At 40.5% G+C, this 12392-nt stretch overlaps 2 protein-coding genes across 3 annotated transcripts in view; both read right to left on the bottom strand.

The window, feature by feature from the left end:
• esr1 (estrogen receptor 1) overlaps positions 1–3390 on the bottom strand; it is a 78107-nt gene extending 74717 nt beyond the window's left edge. For both annotated transcript variants that reach the window (XM_060916350.1, XM_060916352.1), the window contains exons 1-2: positions 2768–3390; positions 2658–2682 (exon numbers count right to left, since the gene is read on the bottom strand). The gene's annotated coding sequence lies outside the window, so the exon portion shown is untranslated. The remainder of the gene's footprint in view (positions 1–2657; positions 2683–2767) is intronic.
• Positions 1–12392, bottom strand: part of armt1 (acidic residue methyltransferase 1) — a 92986-nt gene that overhangs the window by 58492 nt on the left and 22102 nt on the right. The gene's annotated exons all lie outside the window — the stretch shown is intronic.

Here is a 12392-nt window from a genome sequence, read left to right as displayed (position 1 = left end):
ACATACAAGACCACTGATAATCTCCCTCGATCTGGGGCTCCACGCAAGATCTCACCCTGTGGGGTCAAAATGATCACAAGAACGGTGAGCAAAAATCCCAGAACCACACGGGGGGACCTAGTGAATGACCTGCAGAGAGCTGGGACCAAAGTAACAAAGGCTACCATCAGTAACACACTACGCCACCAGGGACTCAAATCCTGCAGTGCCAGACGTGTCCCCCTGCTTAAGCCAGTACATGTCCAGGCCCATCTGAAGTTTGCTAGAGAGCATTTGGATGATCCAGAAGAGGATTGGGAGAATGTCATATGGTCGGATGAAACCAAAATAGAACTTTTTGGTAAAAACTCAACTTGTCATGTTTGGAGGAGAAAGAATGCTGAGTTGCATCCAAAGAACACCATACCTACTGTGAAGCATGGGGGTGGAAACATCATGCTTTGGGGCTGTTTTTCTGCAAAGGGACCAGGACGACTGATCCGTGTAAAGGAAAGAATGAATGGGGCCATGTATCGTGAGAGTTTGAGTGAAAACCTCCTTCCATCAGCAAGGGCATTGAAGATGAAACGTGGCTGGGTCTTTCAGCATGACAATGATCCCAAACACACCGCCCGGGCAACGAAGGAGTGGCTTCGTAAGAAGCATTTCAAGGTCCTGGAGTGGCCTAGCCAGTCTCCAGATCTCAACCCCATAGAAAATCTTCGGAGGGAGTTGAAAGTCCGTGTTGCCCAGCGACAGCCCCAAAACATCACTGCTGTAGAGGAGATCTGCATGGAGGAATGGGCCAAAATACCAGCAACAGTGTGTGAAAACCTTGTGAAGACTTACAGAAAACGTTTGACCTCTGTCATTGCCAACAAAGGGTATATAACAAAGTATTGAGATGAACTTTTGTTATTGACCAAATACTTATTTTCCACCATAATTTGCAAATAAATTATTTAAAAATCAGACAATTTGATTTTCTGGATTTTTCTTCTCATTTTGTCTCTCATAGTTGAAGTGTACCTATGATGAAAATTCCAGGCCTCTCTCATCTTTTTAAGTGGGAGAACTTGCACAATTGGTGACTGACTAAATACTTTTTTGCCCCACTGTATGAATAGACAAAACTTCATTAATTTCGTCAACACCATGTATCTTGAAAATACTCAAAGTACAACCCCAATTCCAAAAAAAAAAAAATTTGGGACACTGTAAAATAGAAATAAAAACAATGTGAAGATTTGCAAATCATGGAAACCTTATATATTTCATTGAAAATAGCACAAAGACAATATATCAAATGTTGAAACTGAGAAATTATTTTCTTTTTAAAGTATGCTCATTTTGAATTTGATGTCAGCAACATGTCTCAGAAAAGTTGGGACAGGGCAACAAATGACTGAAAAAAGTTGTGTAATGCTTTAAAAAAAAATTAGGTCAACTGGCAGCAGGTCAGTAACACGATTATGACTTAAAAGAGCATCCCAGAGAGGCGGAGTCTCTCAGAAGTAAAGATGGGGTGGGGCTCACCGCTCCATTAAAGCCTGCGTGGGCAAACAGTGCAACAATTCAAAGAATTTGTGGATCACATCATCTATGGTACATAGAATCAGTAAAAGATTCAGACAATCTCGAGAAATCTCTGTATGCAAGAGACAAGGTTGAAAGCTGACCTCGGATGCCTGTGATCTTCAGGCCCTCAGGAGACACTGCATTAAAAGCAGACACGTGTCTGTAGTGGAAATCGCTGTATGGGCTCAGGAACACTTCAGAAAACCAACATCTGTGAAAACAGTTCATTACTGCATCCACAAATGCAAGTTAAAACCAGATATAAACAATATCCAGAAACACCGCTATCTCCTCTGGGCCCGAGCTCTTTTACGATGGACTGAGGTGAAGTGGAAAATTGTCCCAAGGTCTGATGAATCAAAAGTAGAAATTCTTTTTGGAAATCATGGACACCACGTCCTCCAGGCTAAAGAGGAGAGAGACCATCCGGCTTGCTATCAGTGCACAGTTCAAAAGCCAGCACCTGTGATGGTATGAGGGGGCATTAGTGCACATGACATGGGTAGCTTGTACATCTGGGAAGACATCATTAATGCTGAATGATGTAAACATGTTTCAGAGCAATATGTTGCCATCCAGACAAAATCTTTTTCATGGAAGGCCTTCCTTCTTTCAGCAAGACAACGCCAAACCGCTTTCTGCACATCTTAAAACCGCATGGCTCTGGAGTAAAAGAGTTGGGGTGCTAAAGTGGCCTGCAGTCCAGACCTGTCTGACATTTAGCGCATTATGAAGCAGAAAATGTGACAAAGCAAACCCTGGACTGCTGAGTATCTGAAATTGTGCATCAGGCGAGAATGGGACAAGGTTCCTCTTTCAAAACTACAGTTCCCAAACGTTTGCAGAGAGTGTGTTGTTAAAAGTAGAGCTGATGCAACACAGTGGTAAACATGCCCCCGTCACAACTTTTTTTGGAATTGGAGTTGTACTTGCTCAAGTTCAGCACTTGAGATGGTCATTAAGGTGTGGCTCAACTTAACACTTCGGTCTAGACGTTCTCTTTAATAAATTAAGTTGTTGGGTTTTTCCTCCATTTATTTTCATTACCAAAGGAAGTGCATCAGGTTCAATAAAATATGTTGTTCCTTTGCAGTACTGACCTTGTAGTAGTCGTGCAATCATACGCTGTACACAAAAGATACCAAAACACAGCATTAGAGTTTAATGTGTGCATTTGTTTGTTAAACAGCATTCAATCAGTACAACTTACCCCCAGATCTTTTCCCAAGTTAAGGTATTTCCATTCATCCTTTTGAAACACAATTCATGCAAAAAAATTAAAAAAAAAATAAAAATACAGCGGTCCATTGTAAACACCACATTTCGGTTAACATCGGTCAAAAACAAGCATGTAAACCATCTGACCGAGACGAACTTCTGTAGAATTAACATCCAGTCACTGGGTTGTAATATGGAGAAACACAATCAGTCAGTCACTAGAATAACATTAGATTCCTGTTTTAATCTTTAATGACAGGAGATGACTAAAAACAAGTCTCTCATGAATAAACAGCATGTCCTCTTTAGAACTAGTTTCGAACTAAGATTACAAACATTTTTTTCCTTTTTAAAACATGCGTCCTGACAGAGAAACGAGCTCCTGCCAGGCAGGTGAGGAAATAAAATTTTCATACAAAATAAAGCTTTTGAATCTGCAGAACTTATTGAGCAGTAGTAAGTTTAAGGTGACAGGACTTGTGGTGAAATCTTAAAGACGAGTGTAGAAAATGGCGCATTCATACCTGGAGTTAGTGGTTTGTTTATTTATTTACAGTGGATATAAAAAGTGTACACCCCGTTAAAATGATCGGTTTTTCTGATGTTTAAAAAAAAAAAAAAAGTGCGACAACGATAAATAATTTCAAAACTTTTCCCACTTTTAATGTGACCTATAACCTGTACAATTCAATTGAAAACAAACAAATCTGTTTGGAGGAAAAACATAAAAAAAAAAAAAACGTTCAATAAGCTGGTTGCGTACTGTAAGTGTGCACACCCTTAAACTAATACTTTGTTGAAGCACCTTTTGATTTAATTACAGCATTCAGTCTTTTTGGGTTCACACCTGCCATCAATTACAATGACTCTGATTAACCCCAAATAAAGTTCAGACATTTACTCAGTTGCATCGTCCAGCAAAAGCCAGCGTTCACAGAGAGCTTACAAAGCATCAGAGGAATCTCATTGTTGAAAGGTATCAGTCAGGAGAAGGGTACAAGAACATTTCCACGCCATTAGATATACCATGAAGCACAGTGAAGACAGGCATCAAGAAGAAGTGGAGAAAATATGGGACAACAGTGACATTACCGAGAACTGGACATCCCTCCAGAATTGATGAAAAGACATGACGAAAACTGGTCAGGGAGGCTGCCGAGAGGCCGACAGCAACACTGAAGGAGCTGCAGGAATTTCTGCCAAGTACTGGTTGTGTACTACATGCGACAACAATCTCCCGTATTCTCCATATGGCTGGACTATAAGGTAGGGTCAAAGAAAAACATCCAGGCATGGACAAATTTTGCAAAAAAAAAAAGCCAACTCCCAAAAGCACACGGGAAAATGTGTTATGGTCTGATGAAACCAAGGTTGAACTTTTTGGCCACAATTCCAAAAGGTATATGTTTGGCGCAAAAACAACACTGCGCATCACCAAAAGAACCCCATACCCACGGTGAAGCATGGTGGTGGCAGCATCATGTTTTGGGGTTGTTTTTCTTCAGCTGGAACAGGGGCTTTAGTCAAGGTGGAGGGAATTACGAACAGTTCTAAATACCAGTCAATTTTGGCCCAAAACCTTCAGGTGTCTGCTAGAAAGATGAAAGTGAAGAGGAATTTCATCTTTCAGCGCGACAACGACCCCAAAACAGTTTTGGAACGGCCCAGCCGGAGCCCAGACCTAAAGCCAATTGAAAATCTGTGGGGTGACCTGAAGAGGGCTGTGTACAAGACACGCCCTCGCAATCTGACAGATTTGGAGCGCTTTTGCAAGGAAGAGTGGGCAAATATTGCCAAGTCTAGATGTGGCAGGCTGACAGACTCCGACTCAAAAAGACTGAACGCTGTAATTAAATCAAAAGGTGCTTCAACAAAGTATTAGTTTAAGGGTGTGCATGCAGCACGGTGGTGTAGTGGTTAGTGCTGTCGCCTCATAGCAAGAAGGTTCCGGGTTCGAGCCCCGTGGCCAGCGAGGGCCTTTCTGTGTGGAGTTTGCATGTTCTCCCCGTGTCCGCGTGGGTTTCCTCCGGGTGCTCCGGTTTCCCCCACAGTCCAAAGACATGCAGGTTAGGTTAACTGGTGACTCTAAATTGACTGTAGGTGTGAATGCGAGTGTGAATGGTTGTCTGTGTCTATGTGTCAGCCCTGTGATGACTTAGCGACTTGTCCAGGGTGTACCCCACCTTTCGCCCGTAGTCAGCTGGGACCTGCGACCCTGTAGAAGGATAAAGCGGCTAGAGATAATGAGAGATGGGTGTGCACACTTACGCAACCAACTTATTGTACGTTTTTTTTCCCCCCCGTTAACAGATGTTTGTTTTTCAATTGAATTGTACAGGTTATACAACCCCAATTCCAAAAAGGTTGGAACACTGTGTAAAACATAAATAAAAACAGAATGCATAGATTTGCAAATCATGGAAGCCCTATATTTAATTGAAAATAGTACAAAGACAAGATATCAAGTGTTGAAACTGAGAAATATTATTGTTTTTTAAAAAATATATGCTCATTATGAATTTGATGTCAGCAACACGTTTCAGAAAAGTTGGGACAGGGGCAACAAAAGACTGAAAAAGTTGTGTAATGCTTAAAAAAAACCTACTTTGGTTAATTAGCAACAAGTCAGTAACATGACTGGATATATATTTAAAAAAGAAAAAAAAAGAAAAAAAAAAAAAAAAAGGGGCTTCCCAGAGAGGCGGAGTCTCTCAGAAGTAAAGATGGGGATGGGTTCAACGCTTTATGAAAGACTGCGTGGGCAAACAGTGCAACAATTTAAGAATAATGTTCCTCAATGTAAAATTGCAAAGAATTTGTGGATCACATCATCTGTGGTCCATAATATCATTAAAAGATTCAGAGAATCTGGAGAAATCTCTGTATGCAAGAAACAAGGCTGAAAACTGACATTGGATGCCTGTGATCTTCAGGCCCTCAGGAGACACTGCATTAAAAGCAGACACGTGTCTGTAGTGGAAATCGCTGTATGGGCTCAGGAACACTTCAGAAAACCATCGTCTGTGAAAACACTTCATTACTGCATCCACAAATGCAAGTTAAAACCAGATATAAACAATATCCAGAAACACCGCCTTCTCTGGGCCCGAGCTCTTTTACGATGGACTGAGGCGAAGTGGAAAATTGTCCCGAGGTCTGATGAATCAAAAGTAGAAATTCTTTTGAGAAATCATGGACACCACGTCCATGAGAGACCATCCGGCTTGCTATCAGCGCACAGTTCAAAAACCAGCATCTATGATGGTATGAGGGGGCATTAGTGCACGTGACATGGGTAGCTTGTACATCTGGGAAGGCATCATTAATGCTGAATGATATATACACTTTTCAGAGCAATATGCTGCCACCCAGACAAAATCTTTTTCAGGGAAGGCCTTGTTTCTTTCAGCAAGACAATGCCAAACCACTTTCTGCACATATTAAAACTGCATGGCTCCATAGTATAAGAGTCCGGGTGCTAAACTGGCCTGCCTGCAGTCCAGATCTGTCTCCCATTTACAACATTTGGTGCATTATGAAGTGGAAAATATGACAAAGGAGACCCCGAACTGTTGAGCAACTGAAATTTTATATCAGGCAAGAATGGGATGACATTTCTCTTTCAAAACTACAGCAGTAGGTCTCCTCAGTTCCCAAACGTTTACAGAGTGTTGTTAAAAGTAGAGGTGATGCAATACAGTGGTAAACACACCCCTGTCCCAACATTTTTGAAACATGTTGCTGATATCAAATTCAAAATGAATGTTTTTTGAAAAAAAAAAAATAATGTCTCAGTTTCAATGTTTGATATGTTGTAGGGTTTCCATGATTTGCAAATCTTCACATTCAGTTTTTATTCATGTTTTACATAGTGCCCCAACTTTTTTGGAATTGGGGTTGTAGGTCACATTAAAGGTGGGAAAAGTTTTGAAATTATTTATCGTGGTCTCATTTGTTTTTACATCAGAAAACGCGATCATTTTAACGGGGTGTGTAGACTTTTTATATCCACTGTAAAGTGCTAGTCTATGAAAATGACATCACTCCTGGAAATTATACCTTATGAAACTAGAAATGTTAAACTGTTTACTGTCTCAATTGTATTTTAAATAACGAGACCGGGAATGTTCTGTTTGGCTTGTTGAGTCCGTCATTACATGAATGCGTTCCTGATAAGTTACTGTTCGTTCAAAAGAAGTGATGTCATACGCACAACGCTTGAAAGTTTGCGGCGTTTCTGGCTTCGTCTGCTTTGCAAATTGTGGCACTTTTTTTTTTTTTTTTAAATTCCACAACAAAACTAAAACTAAAGCACGTCTCCTCAGAGGTGTGTGTTGTTCAAGGCTGTTCAAGTGTAGCCAATAAAAAAAGCAAAATTTTGATCCATTACAGCCCAAAGTCGGCGGGACACTTACAGGTTTGATTTGTACGGACAAAGAGAGGTCACTTCAAGTGTTTAGCCTGTTGCTTGGATTTATTAGTTGTCCTTAGTCTTTTATCCTTTTAACTTGTGCCTACCAAGTGAGCTTACAACGATGACAATTACAGAGACACACGGCTTTATCGTAACTGTTAAAGTCGAGCACCAAATCAGTGAACAAGAGTGCTCTGAGAGCACAATATCCCCCGCTGGAAACTCTGCCATAACTCTGGTAAAATCCGATTGAATTTAACGAAATTACAATAAGCATATTACCGACATAGAACAAAGAATCCTGCCAAGTTTCATGAAATTCCTCCAAAAATTGTGAGGGGAGTTGATTTCAGAAGGTAAGCACCCTTCCTGGGACGGACGGACGGACAGATGGACATCACCACGACATAACCCCCCTTTGGGTCTTTCAGCCAGCAGGGGATTTAAAAAAAAAAAAAAAAGGCAAACTATGTATTAACTTCCTGGGTTCCAGAAAACTGCTGGAGCAGCTGTTCTTTTTCTTCACAAGCGACTTTGCTTGCGTACTCGTCCACCTCTTTCTCCATGGCTATAGGTTTGAAATAGTCCTCAGACAGACAACCAAAGATCGAGGACGAATTTGAAAAGCTTTCGTCGTCTTTTTCAAAAGAATCAGTATCAAGAACGCACGCCACTGTGGATATAACGGTGGACGAGCTTGTAGTGATTTTTGGAACAGAAGAATTCAGAAGCGCAAAAAAAAAAAATTTACTTTTCGAACCAATTTTTTTATTTCTCGGTGAACTGTACAACCAATTTGAGGGATTTTATGATGCAATTTTGATTAGACGAGCACTTTAACAGGAAGAAAAAAAAAAGTGCTCGCTATGGTGACCGCCTCATCAACACACACCGTCATCATCGTGTCAATTTTACCCTTTACAGTACGTGCTTGGATACATTAAGTTGTACTCAAAGTAAACACAATAAAGATCGATGGAACTCCAGTGATGAGGCAGTAGTTTGTCTTCGCCATGGTGGAGAAATAAAGAAAATCTACAGCAATCAATCATGCTTGTGTGACTTCAATGTAAACATTTAGTGACGTTACAGTGAAGATCCTAAAAAATACAAACCCTCCGGCTGCATTTATTGAGCTGGATACTATTACGCGCTGGATAGTTCGTACGATGAGCGCTTGCTTACGCAAGAAATTTGGCGCGACATCTGGAATATACTAAAGCTCAAAATGCTTATTGTTGATTACGTTTAGTAGACTCCCTTATCCAGAGCAACTTCTAGGAGAGGTTCGGCACCTCAAAAAAAATCGTGTCCTCATGCTAGTTGAGCAATCGCGCGCTCTGATTGGCTACTCTACTACAAGGCTATTGGCTCATATACCGTGAGTAGAGAAAAGCAAAATGGTGGAGCGTTTTGCTGAACCGACCGAGGATGAAATAAAAACTCTACTCAAAAACAAACCCCCAAAAAATACTTTTTAGAAAAATAAATAAAAAATGCGTTCTTACCATCAAATAAAAAAAGTATTTGATGGTAAGAACGCATCATTTTTTTCCCCCCAAAGAATTGCATTTTTCACAAATTGTTCCTGTCATTTCATCGGTTTGTTTACGTTCTAAGCAGAAATTATTTTGTCGGACGTTTTGTGTAAACTTTTTGTTTATCGAATTTACAAAAAAATAAAAATGCTCCGTTTCTCAAAATCCAGCGAATGTGGCTAAAATAAAACAGTTATTCCACTCAATCTGGTCGTACATGAGTTATAGCCGACTCGGTGCTACACGCCTCGTCATGTACGACTCGATTTCGTGGAATAACTTTATTATTTTTAGTTACACTGGATATTTTCATAAATCTCACGTTTTGCTCATTAACTAACCAGATTAATTATTACAGTCACTTTGTCCTCTATGTTCTGTTTTTCCCTCTTGCCCTGCAATCTGATTGGTTGAGAGGTTAAAAAAAAAAAAATTTTATAGAGCAGCGGCTACAATTATCGACACCTTTTCAGATTTACCAATAAAAACAATTTTCCAAAGCTGTGTTTCAGTTCCAACAGTTATTATTGGTTAATTAATCAACAGGAAGACCCGCCTCACACTTTGATCTTGTCGTCTGATGACACAGCTCGTTACCTGAGATGGAATTTTTTTTCTCCGTACGATCAGCAATTTTTCGGAAAGCCCGGATGTTATCATCGCAGGTAAGCATGGTGGAAAGATCACGGACATGTTTTTACTCATCAAATTCACCGATATTTCATGATCTCCTCGTCCAAACCTATCTTGTTTCTCACTCTTTCATTCGACAGCCGCCATTTTGTATCTAAACGCGCGTTTGAGAAGTCACTCACGTGAGGTGTCGATAATAGTGATCGCTTTCCACTAACGGTGTCCACCATTATCGACACCCTGTGGGATTAAGGGACATTTACAACCGTTATGGATCGATCTTTGTGTAACATTGCTGAAGTAGAACAATGAAGTACTTTAAAAACATAAAAGTGATGTGATTTATTATAATTTTTTTTTCTGATTCATAACAGAATGGAATGTTTATAGAGTATTTGGAATCCGATTGCAATAAATAGAATTAGAGCAGAATTAAATTACGAGCATATAAAAAAAAATGACACGCTTGAAATCAGATTTTTCTATAACATTCAGAAAATACGCATTTTTTTTTTGCAGTTTGTTGTAAATCTCTACCACATATTACAATATCAGGAGACATTTTATATTTGGGTTCGAGGAATATGCGACCTTTGACCTGGATGTTCATGTGGTTACAGTGTCGATTTCCTGTTGACGTTTATTGGTAAACGACAAAACTAGAAATTAATACAAACAACAACGAATGATGAACAAAATGTGATCTACGAAAATACTGAGAAAGCGGGTAGAAAGTGGAACAAAAAGATTTTCTGACGCAGGTTAAACATTATCGGTTCATTTGTTTACAAACATTAGAATTACTTCCTCGTTTACATAAACACCGACATCCAGATATTTATATAAAAGATATTTTGGACGAAATATAAGTCTGTGGAAAACACATTTTTAATAAAAACTATGTTTTGTTAACTTAATACCACATACTGATTATTTTTCTTTGAAATAAATAATCATCTAGGTGTCGATAACTGTGGACAAAGGTGTCGATAATTGTGGAACGGGTTCACATGATCCAATACACTAAGTAATCAGGAATCAACTCATTTTTCCCCCCAGTGGAAGTTTGAGTAATTATTCATGCACAATTTACACTACCGTTCAAAAGTTTGGGGTGACTTTGAAATGTCCTTATTTTTGAAAGAAAAGCACTGTTCTTTTCAATGAAGATCACTTTAAACTAATCAGAAATCCACTCTATACATTGCTAATGTGGTAAATGACTATTCTAGCTGCAAATGTCTGGTTTTTGGTGCAATATCTCCATAGGTGTATAGAGGCCCATTTCCAGCAACTATCACTCCAGTGTTCTAATTAGTGGTGTCAACAATAATCGATTCGGCAATGCATCGCAATGCGGGGCATGGACGATTCAGCATCGATTCGGCAACATGCCAGATCGATTCAGCGTATTAAAAAAAAAAAAAACCTTCCGTGGGCATTTCCGGAGCAACATCACAGACATGCGCAGTCTGTAGCTGCACACCAGTCGAGAGAGCACTAGCTTAGCAAGATGGCTGAGGCGGAGGAAGAGGACTGTGAGAGACAGGTTATTATTAACGCATCCAAAGCTTGGAAAGCTGACATCTGGGCACATTTTGGATTCTACGAAGTTGATGGGAAAGTAGACAAGACCTGTGTGTAAAAAAGAAAGATCTGGTCTCATTCAAAGCACGAAAAAGCTGTAATTTGTTTTCTTTTTCATATTTGAAACTCTATAACATTCAATTTTATTTTGTTTAAAACAGGAGTGATACACACAACAGCCAATAAAATGTTGTTCAGTATCTGACTGCCTCATGACTACTGAAAAATTTGCCTTGCTTTCAGTAAAATTTTAACGCATCACAGTGACTACGTTTACATGCACATCCAAATCGAGCTGCTGTGGTAATCGAGCTGAAGGTCCCAGCAGGGTGCCAGAGAAATCCAATCCTACATGCACACAACTGAAATCGAGCTATTGTGTGAGGTGCATTGTGCACCCGAGCCACAGGTGGCGCAACACGCCCCATCGTGTTGGTACACTTCCGGTTGTCGTCATGAAGAAGAGCTATTCAAGAGTGTAAACAAAGTTATCAGTTCCGTGTTCTCCATTGCGCGTTTTTCTCCCGTCCATGAATTTTAATATATTCAACTCCTTAAGCTGAATGAGCATGAACTCTGTCTCCTCATTGCTCCAGAAGTGCACGTTTCTGCTTGCCTGTGGCAGTGGGGGCGTGGTCAAGCGCCGGTCTGTGACAGGAGGGCGGAGCCAGGGAAGGTGAGCGGCAGAATAACTACACCTGACGGTAATTAACCTGTGTTTGTGTGTCTTCCCAGTAACCGCGCCCTATTTAAGGAGGCAGAGGGAGAGCAGAGGGGACAGCTCATCCCGGGACTAGAACACAGCGCGCGCGTGTGTGTTTTTCTCTCAAGAATAAAAGTAGGCTGTTAAACTGAAAAGTCTGACAATAAAAAGCCTATTAGTACCAGAAGCTTTGTCCTGCCGTCCTCTGTGCTCCACCCACACTTCAGAGAGCTCTACATCGCCATTTTCTCTTCTTCGTTTGTTCCTCCTGACCTCTTCTGCTGCTCGCTACTACTGTTGTCATGCCGACTGAGGCTGTTGTGTTTCCCGCTTGTGGTCTCGTCACTCGTCACTTCCGGAAGTAGCTCGACAACTAGCTCGATAGGGTATACATGCACAAAGTAGCTCGGCAGAAATCGCATAAACTAGGTCGTGTAGCTCGATTCCAAGAAATCAAGTTCGGTTCAATTTCAGCCGAATTAAGGTGTATACATGGCATTTTGAACTTCGATTTCAGTCGAGCAACGGCAGAAATTCGATTCTCTCTATGTGCATGTAAACGTAGTGAATGCATCGTAGAATCGGATTGAATCGAATCGTTACCCTCCGAATCGTAATCAAATTGAATCGTGAGGGCTGTGCCAATGCACACCCCTAGTTCTAATGGTACAATGTGTTTGCTCATTGCCTCAGAAGGCTAATGGATGATTAGAAAACCCTTGTACAATCATGTTAGCACAGC

Source organism: Neoarius graeffei, chromosome 3 (genome assembly GCF_027579695.1).
Source record: "Neoarius graeffei isolate fNeoGra1 chromosome 3, fNeoGra1.pri, whole genome shotgun sequence".
In the NCBI taxonomy this organism is placed as follows: domain Eukaryota; kingdom Metazoa; phylum Chordata; class Actinopteri; order Siluriformes; family Ariidae; genus Neoarius; species Neoarius graeffei.
Note: the sequence above shows the minus strand (reverse complement) of the source record. Positions and strands in the feature narration are given on the sequence as shown.